Source organism: Cibotium barometz, chromosome 26 (assembly GCF_041138505.1).
Source record: "Cibotium barometz isolate CiBa-2024 chromosome 26, ASM4113850v1, whole genome shotgun sequence".
NCBI classification, from domain to species: Eukaryota; Viridiplantae; Streptophyta; class Polypodiopsida; order Cyatheales; family Cibotiaceae; genus Cibotium; species Cibotium barometz.
In genome coordinates, this window is record NC_141071.1 from 51,804,660 (window position 1) to 51,817,601 (window position 12,942).

Below are 12,942 nucleotides of genomic sequence, written 5' to 3' on the forward strand. Positions count from 1 at the left end.
AACATATGTTAAAATAATGTTATATGTATGTGTTGTGGATCGCTAGGCTACATCCATCAACATAACCATTGTTTTACTTATTATAGCATAGGCTAGTAAACAAGATAGATTTTAAAAAAGGGATTTTTTTTTCATGAATCATTGTTTATGTATCTTGACCTATTGGAATTTAAGTATATCTCTAAAAAAGATGCAAGTAAAGGATCCTTGTATAAAAGGAAAAAAGGAGAGGGGGGGGAGATAGATCTTCCCCGCATGGAGGTGTGTAATGGGATATTTTCGCAAGACATGATTTATGATTCCCAAGACTTTAATCACCCAATTCCTTTTTTTAAGATTGTTGCTTCAAATAATTATGTCCTTAAAATTTTAAATTTAGGATTCATGTGGAGTTATTTGCAAATTCACAAATTTCTTAGGATTATGTGGAGTTGTTTTCTTAAAAAATGTGAAATAAGCAAATATTTTTAATGAAATTAGCAAATTAAATGAATGAATTCATGTGGAACAATGCATAATTTTTTAGTGAAATACACAAAGGACAAAATCTAGGATAGGGTCACTTATCAGTCCATAAAAAGTTCATGCTCAAGGCCTATAGTAGCAGAGCAGACTCGTAGTTTCATTCTCTTATTTTGGTATGTGCTCTTTCTCAGCATCTTTTTAAAAATTTATTATTAGTTGGATATTTTGTATGTGTATAGGTGCTATATTGTTGTACATGTTAGCAAGCTATATTGTTATGGGTTAGCTTTTTCCAATAGGCTCCCTCCTGAGATAAGGACATGAAATTTGTTGGAGAAATTCATAAATTTTCAGTGAAATGCACAAAGGACAAAATCTAGGATAGGGTCCCTCGTATTAGTCTAGAAAAGTCCATGCTCAAGGCCTATAGTAGCGGCAGAGTCGTAGTTTCATTCTCTTATTTTGGTATGTGCTCTTTCTCATCATTTAAAAAAAAATTATTATTAGTTGGAATTTTTTGTATGTGTATAGGTGCTATATTGTTGTACATGTTGGCAAGTTATATTGTCATGGGTTAGATTTTTCCAATAGGCTCTCCCTCCTGATATGCATATGAAAAATGTTGGGGAGAAAAATGTGGGCGTAAAATTGATGATATTAGTATAGTTCCCCCCTTACTACTTTCTATCATACCTTCACCTCTCACGGAAGGTATTGTAGGTTTTTTGTAACCATCCCTTCCAACTTTGCTCCATCGGTGCTTGTTGGTTAGGAGCACCCTTTGTTACTTGTTGCCACATATTAATCTCCAGCTTTAAGGGTAGTAAGGGGCGTTCATAAGATTGGATGAAACTTATGGGTTCTCCCTCATTGATGAGTAATGGAGTTGACACTTGCGGTAAGGCAATTTGTACTTGCATAGTGGGTTGCTTTAAGGAAACCAATGGGATTGGGGCTTAGATAGCCAACAATGGTGATGTAACATTTTGTAATGTAGAAGCTTCCTCATCAATCACCCTGCCTTATGTGATAGGGTTTCTCTTTGGAATCCAAACTTGTTTGGGTGTTGGTGGTGAAGGTTCTCTTATAATAGTCTTCCCTTATTTAAATTTGAGCTACTACTGAAGCTTTTGTTAATCACTGAGGAGACTTCGGAATTTGACGTGAGGCTAGTGGTATACATTTATGTTTTGGTACTCAAATACAATGGTTACCCTCGTGTAGCCTTGAGCTTTTAGGGCAATCTGTAATTTGGACTTCTTATGTAATTTTAGGGTAACTTGTAATTTGGACTTCTCATGCCAATTATTATGTTGAGGCCTTCTTTGTTGGTTGAGGTGGTACATATGAAGAAATCTTGGGAACCCATTTCAAGGTAGATTTAGGTTGCCACTTTTTAGTTTGTCATATTTATTCGTCATTGTTACATGGAGGTGTTTGCCGTGTAGAGGTAAAAGAATCGAGCATTCCTTGAATAGTGGTGGACGATGAAGTGGAGGGGGTTTCCCTAGCTTTGGTTGATATTGAAGATTCCTCCTCATTACGATTCTTGCCAAGAGTGAGAGGTGGCAGGGGGTTAGTAGAATGTTCAGCTATTGCTTCACCCATAGAGACACACCCCATTGACCAATCAATCATACATCTAGTAGCCTTCATCCATGTTTGACCAAGTATTATCGGTTTAGGTAATGTTCTTGTAGGCATAACCAGGAAGTTTCCTACCACGTGCTTGTTTCCATCACAATATGTATTTATTTGAAGTAGCCCAAGAGCCTTGTTATTCCTACCATTGATACCTTTCACACCTTCAAAGAGGTGTCTATGAGTTGAGGTTTTCCAAAGTGGTTACATGCATTGAAGGAAATTAAATTACAACCCCCATGCCAAGCAATACGTTGTAAAATACTTTACCATGAGGGCTAGGCAATTGAATGGATATTCGTAGATGTGCTATGTGCTCCTCTGTGTCTGCTTCAACTTCTCCCACAAAGGCTTGTGGAGATCCAAGGATAGCTTCTCATCGTTGCAGCTGTCAGATTTACCTTTCTTTAACTTCTTATTAAGCTTGAGCTTTCTTTAGTTCTGCTTTTTCCTTGGCTACTTTCTTATCATGTGTGACCCGCATGGCTTCCTCCGTAAGAGGACCATACTACTTTTTGAATTTACTACCATTAAAAAAGCCAATGGTTTCAACCTCGTCAAAGGTTTCAACATGCATGGTACCTTGAGTTCTTATTTCGCAGACTCGAAAAATGGTCCTTTTTGGTATTCTTTAGTTTCTTTTTTTTTTTGGTTGTTTTGCGGATTCTGTAATAAGTACTACGTCTTCCTCATTGATTTCCTTATCCCTGAGATTATTATCAAACCATTTTTTTCTTCGATCCTTTTTTGTTAACATCTTTATATAAGTACAAGCTCTCCCTCATTGATTTCCTTATCCTCCTTGAGATTATTATCAAACCATTTTTTCCTTCGATCCTTTTTTGTTACGATGTTTTGTACAATAATTTTTCTTTCTTCCTCCCCTGTTTAAGAATGAACAGCCGGTCAGCCAACATGTTACTCTCAAGTCTTTCAGTCAACTGCTGCTACCCTTAAGCTGGGTATCATGAATTCCGAGGGCATTACCGCCTCAACCCCGTATACCATCTTAAATGGTGTGTAATTAATTGCAACTTTGTAAGAGCCCAAAAGCTGTTGTGAGCTTGAATTCCCAATCATTGCATCGAGCTTCAACAATTTTTGTTAATATGGAAATGAAAACTTTGTTGGTGCTCTCAACTTGACCATTTGCTTGCGGGTAGTATGGAGTGGACTTGCAGTTTGAGATCATGAACGTTGTGGTGAGATGTTGGATTTTATAATTTATAAACTATTTCCCTTGGTCGCTCACTAGCTCAAAAGGAAAACCAAAGTAGGTAATGATATTCTCCTAAAGAAAGCTGTTGCCACACAACATTCGCTTTTCTTGAATCTTTTGCTTTGGTCCATTTTGTGACATAGTCCATAGCAATTGAAATGTACCTTGCTTGGGTTCCACAAAATCAATGCCCCATTTCATAAAGGGTTATAGAACTTTAATAGGGTGCAAGGGCATCATGTCCTTCTTTTGTGGTTTAGCGCATCTTTGGCACTCGTCACATCCTCTAACAAATAGTGCACAATCTTTAAAGAGTGTGGACCACCAATACCCTGAATGGAGTATTTTTCTTGTAGTAATATATGTTGGAAAGTTCCCACTAGCTACCCCTTGGTGTGCTTGTTCGATGATGTATAAGGATTCATCCTCTCTGGGGCAACATCTTAATATATCATCCTTACCTCTTCTATAAAGAGTTTCAATAATCAATTAATAAGGTTATACTTCTTTAAGCAACTTCCTTGATAGATCTTTCCTTAGCTTCTTTACCTCTAGAAACCATTAGCTAGAAAGTTAACGATTTTATCACTCCACTCTGGTATAGCCTCAACTTTAAACAGTGTAGCATCAGGTAGATCATAATCTATTCCAATTGGTGCTTCACCATTAGGTACTTGAGATAGATGATCAGCCACCACAATGACATGTTTCTTGTCGGGACGTACCACCATGTGAAATCAAATTCGAGAAGAATCAACCACCACCTAGTGATTCTCCATGTGGAGTAAGGTTTATTGACAAGGTATATCAAGGCTTAATGATCAACATAGAAAATAAATTTTGTTAGTAGGAAGGTAATGTCAGAATTTCTTCACGGTATATACCATTCCTAAACCTTCACGCTCTGTGGTTGTATAATTCATCTCAGCCCCACATAACTGTCGCTTGGCAAAACTTATAGGGTAGTCCATTTGCTGGGCTAGGACGTATCTAATTGCAAAGTTAGAAGCATTAGTATGCACATGGAAGATAACATCCCATTTTAGCACTCGTAGTATGGGAGAGCTAGCCAAAGCTTGCTTTAACGTATCATAGACCTATTAGCATTCTTCTATCCACTCGAATATATTGAGAAACTTGTACAAGGGATGTGCAATCTTGGCATTGAAGAGGATGAATCGCCTTTACTAGGATACATATTTCATAAACCTTTGGACTCCCTTATAGTTTGTTGGTGGGGGTAATTCCTCCAAGATAATTTTGATTTTACTTTCATTTGTGGAAATCCCATTTTTGGACATTATATGTCTTGAGATGACTTCGTGTTTAACCTAGAATTGGCGTTTAAATGGGTTCAGAGATAGGCGATAAAGTCTACATCATTCAAATACCTTTCGTAAAGCAGGATAAATTCTCCTTCCATGATGAATGAATGAAAAAATCATCTAAGAAAGCTCCAAGAAATGTCCTTAGAAAATCTTTAAAGGTAATATTCATAAGCTGTTGGAATGTGGCCGGTGCATGGGGTGTATTTTTTTGGTGAGCGCTTTTTGGTTTTAAGGTGAGCAGTTTGGCGAGCACTTTTTTGTTTTAAGGTGAGCGGTTTGGCGAGTGCTTTTTGGTTTTAAGGTGTATTTTTTTGGCGAGCGCTTTTTGGTTTTAAGGTGAGCGGTTTCTCTCTCTACTCTCTCTCTCTCTCTCTCAATATACTCCAATTTTATAGCATGCTTTTTTAAAATGAGACCATACAAAGATGAAACTTCCAATATATTCCAAGACTTTTGCATATTATGACCACCACGTATGATATGCCGAGCACAAGCAACATTACAAGAAAGCATTTGAGACCTTGTAATACTATTGGGACTCAGCTATCGTCTTTCTCTTTCTATCTTCTCTCAATTTACTACAATTTCATTGCTACTTTTTACAAAGACACCATAGAAAAATGAAACTTCCATTATATTCCAAAGTAAAGTTACAAGACTCTAGCATATTATGACAAACACCTATGAGATGTTGAACATAAGCAACAATACATGAAATCATGTGGGACCTCAAGTATCAACTTTGACTACTTTGACTACCCTAAATTTGCAATGAAGGTGAAAACTTATCCTAAAAGAGGAGCCTCTTTTGCCTCTTCAACGATGCCAAAGGCTTTCCACATCCCAATGGATGTTTCCGCTTTCACCTCTAGCATTTCTCTGCAGCGCAAGGTCTACCACCTTCTCTATTGTGAGCTTCTTGTAGAGCTCCTGCACTTGGGACGTTGTTGTCCGAAAGGGTATTCAATCTTGGTTCTTTTTCTTTGTGGTACATGAAAGATGTAAGAGCTTTAATTAAGATGCTTGTAAACATCATATTATTAGAAGGATTTATTGTAATTAATGGTTTAGCTTTAGTTTTATCTTTAACCTTTATGGTGGGTGCTTTTACAAGGAGTAAAAGGGACTAGATAAGCTAGTCAGAAATAGGAGTCTAGGTGGCATGGGTTGAGTGGGTGCCCTATTTGAAGAGGTCTTGTAGGTGGCCTTAGATGATCTCAAGGGGCACAAGATATCATGGATGATGTCATTCAAGTAGGCGCCTTCTTCTCCTTCTCCCTATAAATTTTGGGAGGTCACATTTAGCTCCATATAACCATCATATAACTCTTGTATTAGCACTTGAATAAAAGGGCTATGTGCCTAGTTCTTTGTGGACTACATCTTGTGCCTTCTTGAGTTATTTTGTTGTTTAACATGCCTATGGAGTACTTGTAGATTTTGGGTCTATTTCTAACATGGTATCAGAGCCATGTTGCATGGCAACACTCTCTATATGAGTTTTTTGTTCTAGCTCTTGGTCAAGTATTTTGTGGAGCATGTCTAGCTTGTGGTTTAGCTCTTTGTGATGCATGTTTGGGTAGGAGTTAACTATGTGTTAAGTTCCTGATCTATACATTGGGTAGGACTTATCTTATTAAAGATAGTATCCTATGTGGAGCTATTTAATTGATTAAGTTCTCATTATGTTTCGTGTCTGTCTAATCATGCTTTTTAATCCTATAAAGCTTATGTAATAAGAAGCATTCTCTCAACCTTGTTGAGAGAGTAGAGGCTAATATTATATAGAGTTAATCTCTATTGTGAGAACCTAAACATTATGTTTGATGAGGTTTCTATGTGAGGCATTAGCCATTTTTTATTTTGAGAGAGAAAGGGAGAGAGAGAGAGAGATATAAATTTCACTTCTCTAAGAGAGAAACCTTTTTAGTGAGAGAGAGATCTATTATTAGAGAGGAGGAGGGTGCTTTGTGAGAAAGCTTTTCTTAGAGAGAGAAAGAGATTTGAGCCTTGTATTTGAAAGAGAGGGTGTTTCTTTCAAATGAGAAGCATTCAATATCTTATATTGATCATTATTGAGGCCAATCCTGAAGTACAGCTACAAAAGAGAGTGGTCTTCTTGGTGTCTAACTGTCAAAGGCATAGTAAAAACCATGGCCATAGAAGTGTCAAAGGACTTTGTCTAGTAATAACAAACAGAGGTTGTGGTCATCTTGCTAACAGTGGTCGAGAGAGGGGTGGTTGAATGTTAGTTGTCGACTACCAGTTACGGACAAAAGCAGAGGTCCATTTACTACAAACTGTTGATAGTGGTTGTAGTAGAGGACTGTGGCTAAGGGTCATAGTAGTCGACAGTGACTGAGATTCGTGGCAGCAGCAATGAAACTCACAGTTTTGGCCGAGAGATAGTGGCTGAGAGTTGTAGTAGATGACTGTTTGGCTGAGGGTCATACTGGTCGACAATGGTTGAGAGTTGTAGTAGACGATTGTGGTTGAGGGTCATAGTAGTCGACAGTCGCTGAGATTCGTGGGCAGCAGCAAAGAAACTCACAGTGAGACAGTAGCAAGGTGACTGCCAAATCAGTTGTGATGGTCGAAAGATAGAAACTAGTCACAGAAGCGACTTAGTTTCATGGCGGTGAGCAGGGAGCGTGGGCCGACTGAGAATCTTTAAGGCGGTGAACTGGTATGAGAAGGTGCCAATTGAGTAGGTGGCGCATCACTTGGTAAGTTGGACTAAACCTCCAAAATGGAAAGTCCAAAAATGGATAAATTCTAAACCATCCATGTGACGGCTTTTCAAACCAAAGAAAAAAAACACGTCTTGGTGCACCATTCAATAAAGTATTTTTTGGTGGGTCGGTCAACCATAGTGTATTTATGGTGGAGTCATATTTGGGCAAGGTTTGTGTACACTCAACATTGTGGAAGGAGAAAAATCACTTGTAAAAGAGTCCTTACTAGGTATGATGAAATGAACACAATAGAAATTTCTTCAGATACCAAGGAATCAAGAATACAAGGGATGGTGGCAGACTCGTCTGTTGAGTTTCAAAATACTCAAGCACGGATCGAGAGGGAGTACTTTGAAGCTCAAGCTCAAAGCACAGAGGAGGTCACATCCAGAAGAACGAAGCAGACTCCTATAGGAAAACAAACTGCCAGAAAAAGTACAAGGCATTTTCATACACTTTGGGTTAGACAACCTAAAAATAAAAATTCAAAAAGGGAGCAATCAACTGAGAAGGAAGAATAAAACAAGGAAGAAGCAGAAGACAAGCCATGGTATTACGAGGCTGCCTTACCTCAAGGCCTTGGAGATTTCTTGGCTTCTAATATGCGGCTCTATGGGTGTGGTGATGGATTCTAAATATCTCACACGTTGAAACATTTGTTTTACCATTTGTTTTGTATTAATCTTTCAGTTGTTTCTATATAGCCAAAGTTGTTTGATGTTGCTTAATCTTGCTCTTCAAAATCTTAGTGATGGGGAAGGACTTCTTTGAGAAGAGTGACAGTTTGGATGGTACAAAGTATCACACATGGTCCATAAAAATGCAAATGGCCATGGTAGAGGACTATTGGACCATAACAAAGGGTGGTTATAAGAATCCAACCAAGGATGAAGAGGCACAAAAATTTTGGGAGAAGCACTTTACATGAAGGCTCTAGCCTTCCTTGTCAAAGGACTAGATGACACTCAAATATCATAGGTAGCAAGTGCTGCTTCAGTCAATGAGGCATGGACTAGGCTTAAAGGTATCTTCGGTCAAACCAATGCTACTTCAAGACTGTGGTTAAGAAAGAGATTGTATAGGCTGCTTGATATGGGAGACAAGGATAATGTTGCAACCCATTTAAGCAATATCAAAAGTCTTATGAATCAACTATCAGGGGTGGGGGTAATCATTACCGAAGAAGAAGCTATCTTTGTGTTACTTTCTTCAATGTACCCAAAGTTTGATAATGTGGTGGTGTTATTGCCAACAACCAACCAAATCTAACCCTTGTTAGTGCAACATCTCATTTGGTCATGGAAGAAGCTCGACTTGGAGTTTCAACAGATGGCATTGAGTCCTCAAGTGTGGAAGTACCAATTACAGAATCTGCCATGATGTCCAAGGAAGAGAAGAAGAAGGTATCCAAACCTTGCTTTTACTGCAAAAGAAGAAAGGTCATATGATTAAAAATTGTTTTCAAAAGAAGGCTGATGAAAGAAAGCTAAAGGGGATTAAGGACAAGGACAAGGACAAGGAAGAGGCAAAGGGCCGAGTAAACATTGTAAATATTTTTAGCCAGTGGGCATTTTTTATGTTTTTGTGTTTTTTTTCAAAGAACTTAAACTTGGTGAGAGCTTACCCCGCGTGGTGAAGCTAAACCAAGAGGGAGTATTGGAATTAATGGTTTATCTTTAGGTTTATCTTTAACCTTTGTGGTGGGTGCTTTTACAAGGAGTAAAAGAGACTAGATAAGCTAGTCAAAAATAGGAGTTTAGGTGGCATGGGTCAAGTGGACACCCTAATTGAAGAGGTCTTGGAGGTGGCCTTAGATGCTCTCAAGGGGCATAGACATCATGGATGATGTCATTCAAGTAGGCGCCTTCTTCTCCTTCTCCCTATAAATTGGGAGGTCACATTTAGCTCCATATAACCATCATATAACTCTTGTATTAGCACTTGAATAATAGGGCTATGTGCCTAGTTCTTTGTGGACTACATCTTGTGTCTTCTTGAGTTATTTTGTTGCTCAACATGCTTATGGAGTACGTGTAGATTTTGGGTCTATTTCTAACAGGATTAGTGGATGAACCCATGAAAATAGAGTTTATGCCCAACCTATGACAATATAAAGAAATAAGAGGTGGGTTTGGTGGGATGTATCCCCCAAATAAGAGTAGTGGAACATGAAAATCTCTATTCTATTTATAAGGTCTTAAAGATATAATAAAAAAATAACTTTTGAAAGCATATAAGAATATTAAATATCTATGCACATGACTTACGACATACAAAGACTAACAACACGGTCTCCTTCTCACACTCAAACTTTTCCTCTTTCACTCAATCTCTCTCTCTCTCTCTCTCCCTCTTCTCCCTCTCTCCATCTTGCTTCATCTCTCTCTATTGTTAAGTCAATTATCTAAAATGTTATAGCAATTGGTAAAAAATGTCATAGCACTAAGTTCAGTGTACAAATTGCATTAAAATAATATAAAAATCAATAATTTATTATCATTAAAAGAGATGGATTACATCAAAGAGGGCGATGCGACTGAGATGGAAATAAGGTGGCTACATATGAGGAGCTCTACCAAACAGTGTAGGTGTGGGAATAGCAGCCTTGCAAGTTTGGGACGTTGTGCCCATGATGAGAGTAGCATACATTGGGTGGCTATGACGAGGCACTCGACCTTGTTGGGCTCATGGGTAATGGAATGGGTGGAGGAGGGTGGTGTTGAACGTGTGTGGAGATGAGGTCTCCACACACGTGCCCATGATGAGAGCTAAAGCAAATGTTGTCCCACTCCACGCTGATGCAATGTGGATGTAGTCCCTTGCATGCTCTAGTAATGGTCCCAGTTCCGACAAAGCAATCTAGAACTGCATCCCCTTGATTGGTGAACGTCTCGAGTAACCACCTGCCATCATACATGATTCTTTCGTTTACATATATCTATGAATGAACAAAAATATAAAAGATAATGAATATAGAATGATTACACTGCTTGAAATGAATTGCAACAATGAAATGAGTGCCACAGACAAAGCTCTAGTCTTACCTTGCAAAAGCCTCACTATGCTCAACAACATATTGAATGGGATTTCTGTCCACATCCAACATGTATGGGTGGGTTCCCCCTCACGGCTTAGGCTCTATGAAGACATCAACTTCCACCTTGAACCCTAGATGATTAACAACTACCTCACCTCCCCACATGTCATACTTCAATCAACTAGATGTAGTGTGATGGGGGTGCATATAGATGGCGACGATGACTAAAAGAGAGACCTATGTGCACACACATGTTCACTTAAAATTTAAAATAAGTACAATCCACTCTTTCACTCACCTGTTCTTGTCCATCTTCTCACATGAGATACATGTATTGCAAGAGGCGCATGAACAAAGTCCTACCTAATGTTAAGTTGCAAGTTTTTGCCTCTTGCATTACAATTCCCACCCAAGTGCTCTATACGTAGAGTACAAACCACAGTGCTGTCGGCATGTAGAAACTCTACAACAAGTACAAAAGCTAACTCCACAACCACCTCCCTAAATACATTCCATCGGGGAAATACATGCTCGGCCTTAGGGAGAGCAAGATTTGTAGGAAAATCTACCCACACAAAGCGCAGGCCTCCAAGGCTATTAGAAGCATCCATGGTTCCCATCCTCATCAACGATCCCATGAATCATTGCAATAGTGCAGGATTCCTGGTACACCATAACATATAATTAGTTTGCAAACTATATAACCGTTGACGAATGGAGAGAGTGACTTGTCACGGGGGAGAGATCATACATGTGTTTTCCCTTTCCCAAAAGCATGAGACAAAGGTGATCAATGTGGGAGTTGAGACCCAAGTGGAAAGGGTCCACCACTTTTGAATTGAAGTCTTCTTTTTGATGACAAGAAAAATCACATGTTATTGAGATGTTATTCTTAATGTTCAAATAATATACTTATGCTAAAACACAAAGATGTTAAGTACACTTACTGAATCCAATGATATGTCTATGTCATCTTCCTTTTGGACTCTCCATCCCCTGCTCTTCGCTCTCACCTTCTGGGATCATTTGTTCATCCCATCCCCTGCATGGGACTCCCACCGATGAACAATGCTCTCATGATCCTCAGCATCAAGAGGGGAGCTCTCCTCAATGTCCTCATCATCGTCTTCCCCTTCCTACTCTGGCTATGTCCTCTTTTTAGGCGTTTTCGTCATGGTTTGCGGATGATGGAGACATTCTACACGGCTGGCTTCTTACCCTTTTCCTTGGGTTGTTGCTTAGTGGCTGGCTTCTTGCCTTTGTTTGCTCCTCCACATCCAATCCATATAGCAACTATAAACTCCCTATACAAACTTCAAAGCTCATACAAAAATGCTACCATACACAATGATACTTACTCTCAAACTACTCAGCCTTGCTAAAGAGGAAACTCTCTCTCACTAGGAGAATCCAAGAAGAAGCCTTATCTTGCATGTAATAACTTGTACTTCATATATTTTCATGTTTCTGGCTTGAGCTAGAACGAGAATATGTTCATCCACCAACCTATCCTTTTAGACTTGGAGCTCTACAATGCTTGGTAGGATAACCTACCCTAATTAAGACCATTGAATGCATAGAATTTCACAGGCCAACTTTCATCATTTCATGTCCTATAGTATTTTGGGACTACTATAACCTCACTAGAAGCAAGCTCATTTATCTTTATCCATCTCTCTCTCCCTCCCTCCCTCTCTCTCTCTCTCTCTCTCTCCCTCCCTCCCGCTCTCTCTCTCTCTCTCTCTCTCTCTCTCTCTCTCTCTCTCTCTCTCTCTCTCTCTCTCTCGATGGAGGGAATGCGTATGAACTTTGCGATCCCGCTTCCAAACAAAGTTTGTTAAGCTTTTAATATTGCATTATTAGATTAAAGTTGAGTTTTGCTGCATATTGTTAGTCCATTGCATTTTCAAGTAGGTATTGTATTGCAAAATGTGGTCTTTTATTGATAAATGGCAACTGCGTTACGAGCTTTAAATGTGTATAAATCTTAGGAAAATGAGGGGAAGAATGAGGGAGAGAGAGAGAAGCATGGTGGGCCATAAATCACATGAAGACTTTAACTAGGCAAAAAAGCTTTTCTAAAATTGTAGCTATAAAAAGAAAATGTTGAAAATACAAGTGAATAGGGTGTGTGCAGGAACAAGCCCTTGGTTAGAGGCTGTAAAAGAGGATGAGTAAATGTGAAACCTGTGAAAAGGTGAGAAGAATCTACTGGGAGAGAATAAAGGGTAGCATGAGAAGATTTAGGAAGTGTGGAGATATTCTGGGACGTGTGGAGATATTCTGGGAAAAGTGAAGAGGTGGAGAGAATCAGGGAAAAGAGGTGGAGTGAATCATGGAGAAATCAGTGGGATTTGATGTAAACTCTATAAATTGAGGCATTGCCCTAATGAGAATTTGCTGGTTTTTGAGTATCCATGCCTACATTAATCTATTTGTTAATTACCCACTAATTATGTCTTAATTATCCACTAATTACATCTTAATTATTTACTAATCACTTTATTAATTACCCAC